Below are 15967 nucleotides of genomic sequence, written 5' to 3' on the forward strand. Positions count from 1 at the left end.
GGGAAGAGAAGGACCTGGAGTCTCACAGTAACTGGCGGTGGGGCCAAGTGGCAGGTGCAGGGAGACCCCCGGCAGGTGGTAAGAGTTGGCAGTACAGGGATCAGCAGCAGGGGGATGAAGGCGGGAGCCACGCTTCAGGCTCCTTTCCTCTCTTCACTGCTTGGAAAACTCATCTGACTTTATGACATCACAGTGAATGAGGTCGGATTTACATACAATAAAATGCCCAATTGTATGTGCCCAACATGGGGGATTTCATAAATGCATACACCTGTGTTACCACTTTGTCCAGACCTGTGACATCTGCCTTGCCCCAGATGGTATCCTCTTGCCTCCCAAGCCCACCCTCATGGCCACCCCACCCTGGCAGCCCCTATCCAGCCCTGTAGACTCCTTTGTCACCTGTCCTTGTGCTTCCCAGGAATGGAACCCTGCAGAGCGAGCCCGGGTGTGTCTTTGTCCTTTGCTCGGCATGGCTTTCCAGCAGCCCCTGAGTTGCTTCATTGCCAGTATTGTGAGTTCTCCTTCGCCCCAGACGAGGAGATGGGTCAGCTGGGTGTTCTGTGGGGTGACAAAGTCCCCAGCTCCGACAGCTGTGGGCCTGGGCTGGAATGTGACTCCAGGAGTGGGGAGGGTGGAAGGAGGCTCTGAACAGACAGCTGCTCCTTTTGTTCTCTCAACCCCACCCTCCATGCTTGAAGGTGACCCTGTGGCAAATCCCTTATGGTGAAGTGGCAGGCTTGGCCAGAAATGCCAGGAAACCCCGGGCTTTTGCAGGGCACCCAGAGGACTCTCCTGGCAGTGGTGGAGGTGAGGGTTGGCCAGTGTCAGCCCAGACCTGCTGTAATCCTGGGTCTCAGTCATGGCTGGGGCTGGATCAGCAGGAACCTGGCAGTGGGAATATTACTTACGGATGCTCATATTCAGTGTTAGGATTGGGAAACTTGTTACTCAAGGCCCAGTGACCCTCTCACCCACTGTGAATCCAGCACCCCTGGAAAAGCCGTGCACCCCAGCAGATACAGCAGGTGGCCCAGGGATGGTGTTTACTGCTGAGGGAGGGAAGGAAGGTCCTCAAACAGGGCAGCGCATGATGCCTCCTAGTTAGACAAGAAAGACTGGGAGCTCCACAGATAAGGGAAAGAGGGGTCAGCCCCTGGCCAGGTACTTCCAAGCACAATGGTCATCTCCCAAGTGTGGGGGTTGGTTCTTCTCTGTGGCCCCCAGCTTCTTGAAGCCACTGGGGCTCCAATCTCAGGAAGATGTGTTGTACAGAGGGTAAGATTAAATAATCACAAATCTCCTATCTTCTATCACTAGGAAGAAGGTGCAGGTCACCCAGATAGGGGGAGGGTAGAGGTGAGTGGAATGTGGGGGAAGAGGAGCTGCAGTGCTGACCTGCACCCCTGAATGTGAGGACATTAGCTGTGGTCATCCTCTGTCAGGACACTAGCATGTGCTGCAGGGAGGGCCAGCTGTCCTGATCCAATGACTGCTGTAATCCTAACAGGACACACAGCATTGGTGGGCACTCTCAGGAGCTACGGGAGCCACATCCAGTGTGGGTGATGGGAAGTGGAAGGTTAGGGTAGCTGGACAGCTGCTCCAGATGTTTGGTGACCTTGGGTAAATGTTTTGCCTTCTCTGTGTCATGCATCTGGAGAGGTGAGCAGCTTTGTAAATAGTAGTGTCTGACAGTTCAGAACCAGCAAGATGAGCAGGCTTCAGGAGTGACGTTTAAGCATGATTGAAAATGACTCAGTAGCCTGATGTGGTGGTACACCTGTAATCCCAGCTACTGGGGAGGCTATGACGGGGGATCCCCTCGAGCCCTGTAGTTCCAGACCAGCCTGGACAACATAGGGAAACTGTGCAGCATAGATCCCATCTTAAAAAAAAATAAAACATGACACAGTTGTGTGTGCCTTGGTTCCTGTAACCTACAGCTTCAAGGACAAGGTAATAGGGACCCAGAGTGAAACAATGGACACAGGACTGAGCCTGGGGCCTTCAGCACCCATGTAACCTGGAGGAGTCCAGCTGCCCAGGAGAGGGTATGTTTCTCTTCTGCCAGGTGATGAAAAAGAAAGCCGTGTTCTCCCAGGCTGTGTGGGGTACTATTGATCTCATGATCTGAATTAGTAGAGTGAGAATTTAAGTGAGTGGCAGAAGTTCTCTATAATAAATAAGCAATAATAAGTGAACACTAAACAATGCTATAATAAATCATCAAGCACCTAAACATCTACTAAAGGTGCAAGTGGTCAGGACAAGTTGGCCAAGAGTTGAGATTCTGCACATTTGGGTTTTGAGAAATTAACATTCAGCATCTATGGTAGGAGCTTGGACTGAGCAGCCACATGATTTGCTGGTTTCTCAAAGGGGAAGCCCAGAAGCTTCCTTTATGGAGTGCCTGGATTTCTCTGGGGTCAAGCCTGTCCTCTACACACACCCTCCCTCCTTCTCCCCTCCCCTCTCCCAACCGTAAAGGAGAGGCAGATGCTTCTAGATCATGGGCCAACGCTGGTATCTCATTTGGTTTTGAGATGATGCCACATCATTAGGAAACTGTGATACTCGTGGGGAAGCCTGCTGGCAGCCCCTGCAGAATGTGACAAGAGGGCAGAGCCCAGTGTCTGAGGTCTGACTGTTTTGAGCTTCACAGGGAAAAGAGAATCCTTGGGACATTTCTGTTCAGGGACCAGTATGTGAACAGTGCTGGTGGTTTTGGATTATAAGTTACCACTGACTTTCTCAAGGAGTGCATTCACCAGAGCAGAGCCAGTGACTGAAGAACCACACAGCCTAGTGAAGAGGACAAGGAGAGGCCTCCAGGAGCTCGGGCTGCTGGCTGGTGCAGGCTGGGCGTGCCTGATTCCCTGGGCTGCAGACTGCAGAGGACTGGCCTCAAGGGAAATAGATGGCTCTGAGGGGGAGAGCAATCCCCTTGGCATCTCTGGGTGGTCAGACTTTCTTATCCTATTTGAGTCACTGCTGGGACTTCCCTGTCACTGTTTGTGTAACCTTAAATATCAATTCCTTTAGCAAAGTGCAGTGACTGTGGAGAGTGGTTCCTGTTCCTGCTTGGAATCTTGTTCACCTCAATCACTGAGTGCTGGAGCTGGAGCCAGAGGTCATCAGGACAGCCTGCCTGCTCCTGTGGCCCTGCCTGCCCTCTCCTCCTGTCACAGAGGAGCTGGATCCAGCGATAAGACTCACCTTGACCAAACCCTAGTTAAGCTCATCTGAGCTGCCTTCTTCCCTCGGCCTCAACCCTAGTCCCCAGCCCCTATCTCCTGCTCTTGCGAGGGCTGCAGTGCCCAGGTTTAGGAAAGAATCCTGCTAAGTCAGTTCAGAAAGAATCCCCCCACCCTTGGTATCTGATCACCCTCAACATCTGACCAAATTCCTCATTTCTCAACTTTGATGTCTAAGACTTTGTCCTGCCTTTAGCAAGAATTCTGTTAGGTCAATTTAGCCAGAAACTCCCACCTTTGATGCCTCTGCTTAGTAATTTTTTTTATCTATTAACCCTGCTCCCTGCTCCCTGGCTATAAATCCTCATTTGCCCTTTTTATATTCATAGTTGAGCTCTCTCTCTTTTATTTTGAGAGTGTTGACCCTATTGCAATTGTCTTGAGTTATCTCAACCAAGCTCAGGCTTCCAGCAGTGAAGCTCCTCATCCCCCTGCCCATGACGTCATCACTGGATGTCCTGCAGGCACCACCAGTTCAGTATGTCCATTGACCACCATTTTGCTCACAGACCTGCCCCTCGACTGGTGTCCCCATTTGTGTTAGTAGCCCCATCCTTGCCCATGGCTGTGAAAAGAGATATATTTGTGACAAGACAAGATATTCGTTCTCTTGGTGTTTCTGTTTCCTGATTTGTAACACAGAAATGACAATGATTACAATAGGCTGTGTAATAAGGAGCTGCATGATCTCACTGGCCTATGGCAATGAACAGTTATTTTGCTCACATCTGCAGTCCAGCTGGGAGTCACTGACCTGGCATGGGATTGTCTGAGATGGCTCTGCTCCACATTTGTGATCCTCTCCAGGGAGCAATGGCTGACATTTTTCATATTCTCACATGGCAAGAGCAGGGTGCAAGAGGGCAAGCTGAATTGCACAAACTTCTTTCAAACTTCTGGTTACTTCACACCTGAAACTCCTTTGGTTAAAGCAAATCACATGGCCCAGCCCAAAGGAAGTGGTGCAGAAGTGCACTTTGCCATGGAGAGTGGGGTACAGGGAGTGAGTATTTTGAGCAAATACTCAGATTTATTGTCAGGAAAATTAATAAAATGCTTGTGAGGTGATAGTGCAGTGCCTGACATATCTATTGATTGATCAATTGATCTCATCTATCTAATCTATGTATATATCTATGTATCAAATCTATGTATCTGTCCATATATCATGTTTCCACTCTATTCCTCATCTTTCCCCAGACAAGAATGATTAAAGTCCTGTAAAATTCTCTTAATTGCATTTTCTTTCTTTTTTTTTGTCCTTCACATTGCCACAGCTATGAGAACGCTCATGGATGTCTCGTGACTGTCTGATCTTCGAGGAATCTTCACTCTACTCTGTGCCTCCACTCCTGTGCTGTCCTACCCACCACAGCAAATCAGATTGTGATCCTCGGCTCACAGCCTCCCATGGCTTCCGACTGTCCTTAAATTGAAACTCTGATGAGTACTTGGCATCTAAACCTGTCCCTACCCTCCCTTGTGCATCCTGCAGGCAAGTGGGCTCTGGCCTGGCCTGAACTTTGGGCTGAGAGTCTGGACTGTTCTGCACCTAGAAATTTCCTCATAATCCTGAGTGTACCTGATCCTGCACCTGTTTAAGATCTTTTGAAAGGCTCATCCTCCGGGGGCAGCTTGATGGGTTTGATAGTTCTAGTGCTATAGAAAGAGGATGCGAGCCGGTGAGAAGGCAGATGGAGAGCATGAAATGTAGGCTGGATTCAGAAGGAAAGGGCTGCCCTCCAGCCGCCCCATGGCAGTTGCAGACACCAGCAGAAACCACAGTCTATGGGGGAGGGGATTTTCCCTCTCTCGACCCCACAAGGGGTGGACTGTGGGTCTTTGCTGGGAGAGCTGTTCAGAGCATCCTGTATGCATTACCTGCGCTGCATCAGCAGCCACCCTGAATCTGCCTAGCTGAAAGTCACGTGATGTGTGGATTCTCACGATTCTGGAGCTGTCCGCGGCTCTTGCGCTGGTCTTGCTGGGTTCACTCGCGGGCTGCATTCAGGTTGGGTAGGCTGGGAATGTGCTCAGCAGGCACAGTGGGCATCTCTTTCCAGGTGGTCTTTTAGCCTAAAGAAGGTTAGAGGATACTTTTACATGAAGACGAGTTCCAAGATCTTATCCAGGAGCCCAGCGCCTAGGTGTGGCCCGGCCCCAGCCATTGCAGACTCCTGCCAGCTGATGCCTCATTCAACAAAGCAGGTCATGTGGCCAAGCCCAGACTCAGAGTGGGCGGGGCCTCACAGAGCGAGAGGCGAGAGGCGAGAGGCGAGAGCCGGTGCATTGTGGGTGTTTCCTGTGTCTACCTCCGCTCCCTGCACAGAATCCGGGAGAGAGATGTGAGCCTGGACCAGTCTGATGTCGAAAATACAGATTTTTACAGATGGCTGTTTGAGGAAAATTTGGCTTCCTGTAATATCTGGGTTGAGATGACGTGTCCAGAGGAAGGCACTGAAGCTCAGGAGTCAGGAGCTGAGTTTACCCCGTCCCTCTCCAGGTTGGCTTAGAAAGTTTTAAATATCTGAGAAATAATCAAACAAAAATAGGGTAGCCAATATGGGAGTCCCCAGTCCTGCTTCTGTTGTTTCTCTCCTGCATCACTTCATCGAAACTAAAGGTGGATTCCAGCTTCTTTAAATATTGTTTTCTTACCTAAAGCAGTAGCCCTTCCTAGGTCCTTCTCATGCCCTTGGCCTCTCTATTTTTCAGCATGTCACTTTCCGGTTAGGGCATGGTGTATGAGGGAGAGCTGGGCTCTTCTTCCCACATTGCTTTGCTGTTCTGATGTAATGTCTGGGTCCACCACCTCAGCAGTGAGGAGAGCACACAGGGCTGTGCTTCCTACAGGCCACCAGGATCACTTGTGTGTATCTGGGAAGAGTTAAATGCTATTTTGTGTCTCCCAGATATGGACACCAGTCAGGAATTGCTAAAAGGAAACAATTAAACCTCTTGTTTCTAGTCTTTCCAAAAATTACTTTATGAGATGGTTTGAATATACACCCCCATCAGACCTCATGCTGAAATTCCAATCCTGTGTTGGAGGTAGAACCTGGTGGGAGGTGTTTGGGTCATCGTTTCTGATTCCTCACGGCTTGGTGTTGTCCTCACAATAGTCAGTGAGTTCTCTAGAGATCTGGTTGTTAAAAGTGTGTAACATCTTCCTCTAGATCTCTCTCTTGATCCTTCCCTTCGACCTGTCTATCTAGAAAGAGGGACCAGGAAAGGTCACTCTGAGGATGTGGCATAGGAGCTGGACTCTGCAGAAGGAGAAGCAGCCAGCTGCAGCAAGCCGAGGGTGGGGTGTTTCTGGTCAAGAACAGCATGAACTGACCTTGAAGCAGAAATGATCTTAACCTGTGGAAGCTCCTGAATGGAGTGTCAGGGACTGGAAGGCAGGAGAGGTAAGAAGACTGGGTTTGGTGGATGAGCAGATGTCAGTTCCCACCATGGGGAAGAATTCATGTTTTATTCAAAATGCAATGAGAAGCCTTTGAAATGATTTACTGGGACATAGCACGACACCTTATATGTTATTAGAAGGCTGGCATGGCCACACAGAGGGAAAAAGCTTTTCGTCAGTGAGAATGGGAGGGTGGAGAACAGTCAGGAGGACATTGTAGTCATCCAGGAAAGGGAGGACTGTGACCTGGGCCAGTGCAGTGGCCAAGAGGTGGAGCACAGGAGACTCAGGATGCCTGTGAGAGGCAGCATGGCAGGATTTGCTGAGGGCTGGGGTGAGGGCGCAGAAGGAAGGAAAAAAACAGAACTCCAGCCCAGGCCTGATGACAGGGCAGGAAAATTACTAAGCTTGAGGAGATGTGAGGATGAGCAGATTGTCTGGGCTTGGGCCTCAGGGAAAATTTGAGAGCTGTCCTTAGAGATTGTTGGGACATCATGTGTGTAGAACTGTGGATTTCAAATGCCAGCCCATAGATCTATTACTGAAGTGCCAGGGGCTTAGTCTAGGATTCATTGCTTGCAGCACAGGAAGCCAAACACTGAGACAGCAAGTATTGTCAAGGAAGAAGGCCGTAATCAGGTGCTGCAGCTAAGGAGATGGAAGATCAGTCACAAATCCATCTCCACATATGACTAAAATCAGGGATTTAAATAGCAGGGGAGAAATGTACCCACATTCAGGAAAACAGGATTAGGGAAGTGTAAGGAATAGGAAATTGTAAGCAGGAATCATGATGGGTGAAGGGCCTGGCGTCTTATTGTCCAGATGCTGTGATCTGGTGAGTGTCAGTTCCCTGATGCTATCTGGGAGGCCTGAAGTCTGATTTCCTGAGCAAAGAACTCAGAGAAGACACATGTGAGTTTCGCAAGTTTTAAGACTGAAAGGGTCAATTTCTGTGTTTATTCAAAAGAAGCCATAAATATCACTTCTATGGGACAGTTGGGCCAGTTTCAACCCCCTTTCTATTTATCAATTTCCTAATCATGGGGAATCTGTACATTGATCTTTCTGACTGCTTCATGCTGAAGACAAGGGTTGTGGGATAGGGGCTAAGAGCCAGCCCATTTCTGGGGGCTATTGTATGCTCAGCAGTACAAAGAGCAGGACCTATTTCCAGGTAAGATTTGTCTCTTGGTAACTGGGGTCCCCTTGGCCACAAGTGAGTTTGCTAAGTTGGCGGGGGGTCTTAGAACTTTATTTTGTCCCATACTATTGCTGGAGTGGTGTACTACACTTCCTGCCATGGTTCTTCCTGTTCCTCAGTGGAAAGCGTATGGCCAAGGGACTTACAGTCAAGAGGCTTCCAGCCAATTAAATGTTCTAGGCCAGACAGCAATGGAGCTGGGCAGCATCTCATAACCCATCAAACACCCTTTAAGTAACTTAAGAGCTAAAAACTAAAAGCCAAAAAGTAGGGCTGCAGAATTTCTTGTGACTCAAAAGGAATTTCCTTTGCCATTTAAGGGGCCACACCCTGACCTGGGAGGCCCAGCCCCCCCGGCTCCCAAGTTGAGTTGTGTCTTCAGCATTGGCCAAGAGTAGTCAGTTCTTTTAAAGGTCTACATAAGGACATACACAGCCACCACAAAATAACATACATAACTAAATTTATCCCTCAGAATCAGCCCTTACAATCTCACATGCTCAGTTCTTCCACAACAGTGCCTGGGCCTAGAAGGACTGAATAGTTCTAATTTCTGGCTCTGTGTCTCATGAAAGCAGTTCATTTTGATTGCCACCTTCTCCTGACTCTGAAGATGAGGCTTTGACTAGTGTCAGTGTTCAACATTTAGCAAGAGTTGATGCCTTTTTCAGACCTAGGAGTCAAAGCATCATAACTTAACAGTACAAGGATTAGTTAATAGGACATTTATCAAAGATGCTAAAAGGCTCAAGACCATTGATCAAAACAGAATCATAGGTCATTGTAAAATAATAGTTATTCATTTAACCAAAGTGATCACCAAAAGACTTTAAAAGCAATGTAGAAATAAAATTAAAGGGGCACTCTACCCGTAATATACAGATAGATGACTTTTACTGTAAAAATAAGTTTCTGTCTACAGCACAAAAGATCAAGTATACTATATACATTGTGATAAAAACAGAAGCCAAAGCTTAATGAAATATTTATAGACATAAAAAAGAATATTTAGAAATGTGTGCTTCCATTTACTAATACTGCAGAAAGTTCCCTCATTCTCTCCAATATGTCATAAATTAAAACACTGTGATTTTGTGTCTAGTGGTTACTGTCTGCAGCCCTTCAAACCACTGTGTTAAAGTGGTTAGGTTGCTTCTTGCATCTGTGTAATTGCTAACATTCTCATGGCTGAATTATGACCAAAAGCATAAAAAATGTGATAGGCCCTATGCCAAACGTATCCAAGTGAGACAATTTAGTTTTTTCTCCATCATTAAAAATGGTAATAAACACAAATATCAATTTTGGAAATTTAGGGTGAGGATAAATAATCTCCTTTCACTTAAATATTGAACAACAAAACAGAAACAAAGCAACAACAAGCACATGATAATTTATTTTCAGCTATTTTAAAAGAGCATCATCACACACTTTCAAAATTGGTTTCTGATAGAGTACTGACAGCTGATTAGGTAACTTTCACCATTAGAAGTCTTGTACATATTTTGTTTTCAAGCACACACAAGAAGGCCCAACAGTGATAAAAGGCATGGAATCCAAAATCACTAGAAAGTGTAACTTCTTAAAAATTACTACTTAACCAGTGAATGCCACTTAGTTTTAATAATGGTAAACACAACGGAAGTAGTTTGAGGGAAATCCCAATAAATGTAACTTCCTCCAGGACATGGCCAATCTTTTTGAACATAAAACTTTGTACCCATGTCACAGTTTCTCCTCATTACCTAAAGGGAAAGATCTGAAACCAACTCAAATTATCGATTGAATTATCTTGGAAATGAACACCATTTAAACATTTTTACTCTCACCTACTTTTCCAAATAACAAAATAAATAATTATTTCATTCAGAACTTATAAAAATGAGTTTATTTTTGGCCAGAAACCTCAAAGCTCTTATAGCTCTCTAGGCTATCAGAGGTAAGCAAAACCGATTCAGTTTTAAGTGGTTGGTGTGCTCTGTCGTTGCTGGAATCTTCACAAAGGTAGTTTAGGAACTGTAGATAAGTAGAGCAAATTATGAATTTTTGGAAATGCATAGGGAACAAAACAACTATAAATAGAACCCAATACAGGCTTTCCATAAGAAACTCAAAAACATCAATGGCTTTATATCTGCAAATAAATGAAAATTAAATGTGAAAACATCCCAGGTGTGGTGGCTCACACCTGTAATCCCAGCACTTGGGAGGCTGAGGCAGGAGGATGGCTTGAGGCCAGGAATTTGAGACCAGCCTGGGCAACATAGCAAGACCTTGTCTCTACAAAAATTTTAAAAAAATTAAATAAAAGTAAAAAAAAACAAAAAAGGTAAACCAACCCTAAATTTATCTCCTACTCAGTTTACCTTAGAAGCCACAGGTTATCCAGAGCCTACAATAACAAATGATGGGTATTTTTTTCCAGATGTACAAATTAATGTATTTTAGTCCAGCAACACCACTGAATTCAGACATTTACTTGAAGCACGTGGCCAGTATTGTAGTGCTAGTACTATCTACACAGAATAGCAAAGGCAGTGTGAAATAAAGCAATGCAAGCATTTATGTAAAATTTGGCTCCATGCTAAATCTGGCCTCATGTTTAACTATTTTTAAGAGAGAATTGTTGAACTACCAATTTATCTCTTTACAATATTTCTTATTTTACCTTCATCAACAGTAAGAGCTTTAACTATGAACAATGTTAGTTAGCTAAATTTCTCCAATTTTTATCAGGTTTTAAGTAATATTTTACTATCTAAACTTTTCAACTTTCCATTTTCTCTTATGTCCATGAAGATAGACACACAGAGACACAGGAAGAAATTACACATGACTTAACTTTTGAATTAGACAAAATTACTCTTTTTTTCAGTAAGGCTTTGGCACATTTTATATGCAAAATTATATATTAACTACAATTCTTATTCTTAGTAACCTTAAATCTTAGTGAAAATCTAGGAAGCAAGAAATCCTAAACTGCCTTTCAGATATTGGCATTTTATAGATAACAGCCATTTCACAATTTTTAAAAGCGTGTTTCCCCATATCATAATCCTTTCTTAATTAGAAATGACCAGACATCCAAGGAGCTTCTGTTACTTAACCCAAAATCACTTTAACATTTTAAACTACACAAAAAGTTCACCCACAAGCATTTATCTTATTTATATGTACTCAATTTTTTCATTTTTAAAAAGGTTATCTAGACTCCTTCTGAAAACTGAGACATTAGACAAAGCTAGTCATCATTTCAACTTATTTCCTTGTCAACCACTTTTTTTTTTAGACGGCGTCTTGCTCTGTTGCCCAGGCTGGAGTGCAGTGGTGCAATCTTGGCTCACTGCAACCTCCACCTCCTGGGTTCAAGCGATTCTCCTGCCTCAGCCTCCTGAGTAGCTGGAACTAGAGGTGCGTGCCACCACGCCTGGCTAATTTTTTATATTTTTAGTAGATATGGAGTTTCACCGTGTTAGCCAGGATGATCTCAATCTCCTGAGCTTGTGGTCTGCCCACCTTGGCCTCCCAAAGTGCTGGGATTACAGGCGTGAGCCACCGCATCTGGCCGTCAACCATTTTTTTGTTGTTGTTCTTGAGACAAGAGTCTCACTCTGTTGCCCAGGCTGGAGTGCAGTGGCGCAATCTCGGCTCACTGCAACCTCTGCCTCCTGGGTTCAAGCTATTCTCCTGCCTCAGCCTCCCGAGTAGCTGGGACTACAGGCGCCCGCCACCACACCTGGCTAATTTTTGTATTTTTAGTGGAGATGGGGTTTCACCTTGCTGGCCAGGCTAGTCTCGAACTCCTGACCTTCTGATCCACCTGCCTCAGCCTCCCAAAGTGCTGGGATTACAGGTGTGAGCCACAGTGCCCAAGCCGACCACTTTTTATATAGTTTGTGAATATCTGGTATCCACCTGACTAAGAACCTTGAAGTTTAATATATGGATATTTTCACCAATAACTCAGAAGATCCAGCTGTCTTTATTAAACCAACACTAAATTAGTCTTCTTCATCAAAAAAATCACATGAACAAGGATCGTTTTGTTTTTGCTGGGTTTATAGTTTTATAACTTTGTGTGCCAAACCCTGACACCTCAAAATATCTAGTAGAGAAAAATGCAAAACCCAGACAAAAATGTCTGTTGACCATTCTGAAGACGTATCTGTTTTAATTTTACAAATAATTTTAAAGCCAGGTTGTTTATTAAAGATCTACTTAAGTCATATGAACTTAAAAATTATATAGTCTTATTTAATTAATGAGTGCTCTTTTATTCATAAGCAAATTTAGCAGATATAATATATAACATTAAAAAGGTACATAGACACAAACACATCTAATCATGTACACAGGAAAACACACCAAGATCCAATAGGTTTTACCTCAGAAATCTAGCCATGAAGTAGCAATACAAACTCACTGGTTTACAACACTGTTCTGTTCACGTGTCTAAAGCTTTTTTAACCCCATAGGTAATCCAACGAAGACTCAGTATCAAATTTTAGGGTAAACTCATTTCCATGGCAGTTTGATTTTTAAAGCCCAAACCTCCCCAGACTCTAAAGAATACTGGGCCAAGCCACACCCCGGAAGAACATCATGTACTAAGCAGGCCCAAAAAACAGCAGCATAAAGCCTGATTACACACAACTCCATCCCACATTCCCATTCAACAGCAAACTCCCGATTCCAAAGATACTGGGGCCTAACAGTATTACAAAAGATTATCAGTTTATCAAATTTTGATTTCCCATGATTATATGACCACAGACATATGAACAGTCACCAAAACACAATTCAATTGTTGCAGTAACAAACAAGCCTCAAGAATGTTTAAACAGAAACAACCAGATGGTTTTCCTCTCTAAGTTGGTTGCACTTATCCAAACTGCATATGGAATTCCCTTAGAATTTCCCAAACTGAGGGATCAGATCCCACTCTCTGGGCCCAAAAAGACACTCACCCATCTGGACACAGATGTCAGATTTCAAAGGCTGTTCTTCCTAGGCAATCAGAAACACGATTGGGGCGAGGAGCGGTGGGGCCATATAGAGACTGAAACTCACCTCCAGCCAAAAGTAGATGGGCAGCAGCTTAGGGGATCTTCCAAAAGTCTCCTTCCCCGCCTAGCCGAGCCATGAGCAACAGTTTCCTGGTGAGGAAACCAAAATCTGGTACCAAAATGCAGGGGGTTCCATCTAAGTTATGTTACTCCCTGCACAGAAAGTCAAACATGGAGACAACAAGCATTGCTAGGGAGAGGTCTTTCATTGGGTGCCACAGCAGAGGAGATGGGAAGCCAGTCTCAAATCATTGTTCTCACCCACTAAAATAGGGGGTTTATACAGTAGAGAAGAAATATAACTACATGCAGGAAAACAGGAATTGGGGAGGGTTAAGGAAGAGGAATTGGTGAGCAGATGTTATGATGGTTGAGGAATCTGGCATCTCGTTGTCTGGAATGGTGATCTGGTGAGTTTCCGTTCCTTGATGCTGAAGGTGCATTTCTTAAGGAACTCAGATAAGACAAATGTAAGTTTCTCAAGTTTTAAGAGGGGGAGGGCCAATTTCTATGTTCATTCAAAAGAAACCATAAACACAAGTTTTATGGGACAATTGGGCTAGTTTCACATCCAGCCTAGGGGTCAGGTTTCACTAGAGTGCAGGGCAAGGCATCCTTCATTTTCAGGATGGCCCCATTTTGGGTGGCACAAAAATGACTTTCTGTTATCAAATAGTGATCCTAGAACTTTTCCTTTGCCAATCATATTTGGAAAATCAAAATATTTGCAATTGTTAGTCTCAAATACCACAGACTACAGGAACCTACAGTCTGCAACTTGTGGCATGGAAGGTGTCAGAGAAGAACCCTTGGGCTGTGCCAGAGTTGGCAGGGAAGGGTGGGCCACTGGGCCCTGAGAGATGGAGGGTGTCTGAGGGGAATTAAGGAGGGAAGAGGCTTGCAGAGTGGGCAACTCCCTCCCCCACAATAAAGGAGAGAATGATATGCTGAAATATCAGATGCAAAGATGAAGACAAGAAGAAAATCCTCCAAGGTGGCAGATAAACCACAAAGCTAAAGGGCAATTCCTGCTGCCACAGCCACCTGCCCTGTAAATTCTGCTCAGTTCATGAGTTTGCAGAGAATCTCTGCAAGGTGGAGCGTGCATCCTCCACTTCACCACAGTTACCACCAGAGGGAAGCATTCACCCACGGATGACCAGCCTCTCGGGCACCAGCTACTCCAACCTCATGCTAGAGAGCAGGCTCTGAAAGTGGTCCTGGGGTTGACATAGAGGTCTGCCTTGGAGGAACAAGCTTTGCAGACTAAATACTTCCCAAGTGCTGTTCTGGGTTCTGCAGAGTTCCCTCTGCTTGGCTCTATCCTTGCTACTCTGGGCTGCCTGGGCATGCAGGGTTTTATTGATTAGAGCAATTGCCAGTGGATGGCACAACCTCCTATTTCGGCAGCTCTCCCCACTGCCCCTGCTAGACCTTCACAAGGCAGGTGACAATGTAAGTGTGGATACCCCTATTGATGGTGACAGGTGACAGTGGCCCATCTAGAGCAGCTACTGTGAGGATGCCAGCTGCAGCAGGAGAGGCGTGGCTGGGGCTGCATGCTCCACAGAGCTGGTGGGGGCCAGGAACAGGTGGGAGCCCCATGCTCCCAGGCACAACTGTGGTCACCCAGCTGCAGCTCCAGACCTGGGCATCTCTGTGCTCTCAGGGCCCAGGAAGTCCCCAGCCCTGACAGGTTCAGAAGTGCCTGCTTCTGCTCCCTGGCCTCTCCCTGCACCTGGCACCTGCTCTGCTGCTGAGCAAAGCTGTAGCTGAGCATGGGAGCTGTCGTGACCCAGCTGGGTGTTTGCACACTTGGGGCAGCACAGACAGTGCTGAAGTGGCCAGCCCTCTGCCACTTCAGCCCCCTCTGGACTTTGGGAGCTGACTAGCATGGGAGGGCTGCAGGTGGGGGCTGAGTGCAGCTAAGCATGGGCTTGCAGGCACCGTTCAATATGAACAGCCTGGGCACCATGGACGGCATGTTGATGGTGGGAGGCAGACAGGTTCCTGGGCAGAAAGGGGTGGGTACCTGGTGAATTCCCACCTTCAAGCCAGGGACAGCCTGAAGCCTTGGAACCAGGGTGTCAGTTCTGGGTGGAGGCCATGGCCCAGAGTGAGAACTTATCGTGCTTTTTTTGCACCTGCCCATGACCACCCATGGACCAATCAGCACACACTTCCTTCATTCCAAGCCTGTAAAAACCCCAGACTCAGCCAAACTCAGCCAGACATGCGGACTACCAGCTGTGGGAAGGAGCTACCCACTTCAGGTCTCCTCAACTCGTTGGGACAACCGTTCTGTGGAAAACAGCTATACGCCATGGTTCTCCTTTCCACTGAGAGCTGGACACTCTTGGGGCTGACCTGCTTGCAGAAAAGAACTACCCATCTTGGGTCTCCTGAGAGCTGTTCTGTCACTCAGTGAAGCTCCTCTCCACCTTGCTCACCCTCCACTTGTATGCATACCCCATTCCTGATGGATGTGGGACAGGAACTCAGGACCTGCCAAATGGCGGGACTGCAAGAGCTGTAAGGGCTAAAACACGTCTCCACTCACCACATTGTGGGTGATGAGGAGAGGAGAGCTATGGCCATTCTGGGAGCCTGAACCTTAGGGTTCCCTGAACCAGGGCTGTGATATGCTTTAACACCCTGTTTGGGGCTCTGTGGTTCCTGGCTTCTCCGAGCTTTCAGGTGCCACCACATTCCCCTTGTCCAGATGCTGGTGCCTGCAGTGGAAGCCGCTTGCAGTATGTCTGGTCCAGCCAAAGACCCACACAAAGCTAGTGCCTGTGCCAGTACCTGAAGCTGCCTGCCCCACTGCAGTCAACGTGTCTGGCTGTGCACAGTGGCCTGACCCAATGCTCGTTTGCTTACACACCCCTGACCACTCTGCACCTGGTTCACCCTTGGTAGGTGTGGGATCTGGGCCACAGTGTGAGCTAAGCACAGCCTGACAGACCAAGTGGTTGGAATGAGCCCAGTGGGTGCAAGCAAAACCTGAGTAGAGGTGCACGAGGCACAGAAG

The 15967-nt window shown here is 46.4% G+C and overlaps 1 long non-coding RNA gene across 1 annotated transcript; it reads left to right on the plus strand.

Moving 5' to 3' along the window:
• Positions 1-247: 247 nt before the first annotated feature.
• On the plus strand, positions 248-4842 carry LOC129052284 (uncharacterized). Its single transcript, XR_008517256.1, has 4 exons — positions 248-320; positions 422-514; positions 1947-2054; positions 4535-4842. It is a non-coding gene; the product is annotated as an uncharacterized LOC129052284 (long non-coding RNA).
• The last annotated feature ends 11125 nt before the right edge of the window (positions 4843-15967 follow it).

This window comes from Pongo abelii, chromosome 21 (assembly GCF_028885655.2).
Source record: "Pongo abelii isolate AG06213 chromosome 21, NHGRI_mPonAbe1-v2.0_pri, whole genome shotgun sequence".
Lineage (NCBI taxonomy): Eukaryota > Metazoa > Chordata > Mammalia > Primates > Hominidae > Pongo > Pongo abelii.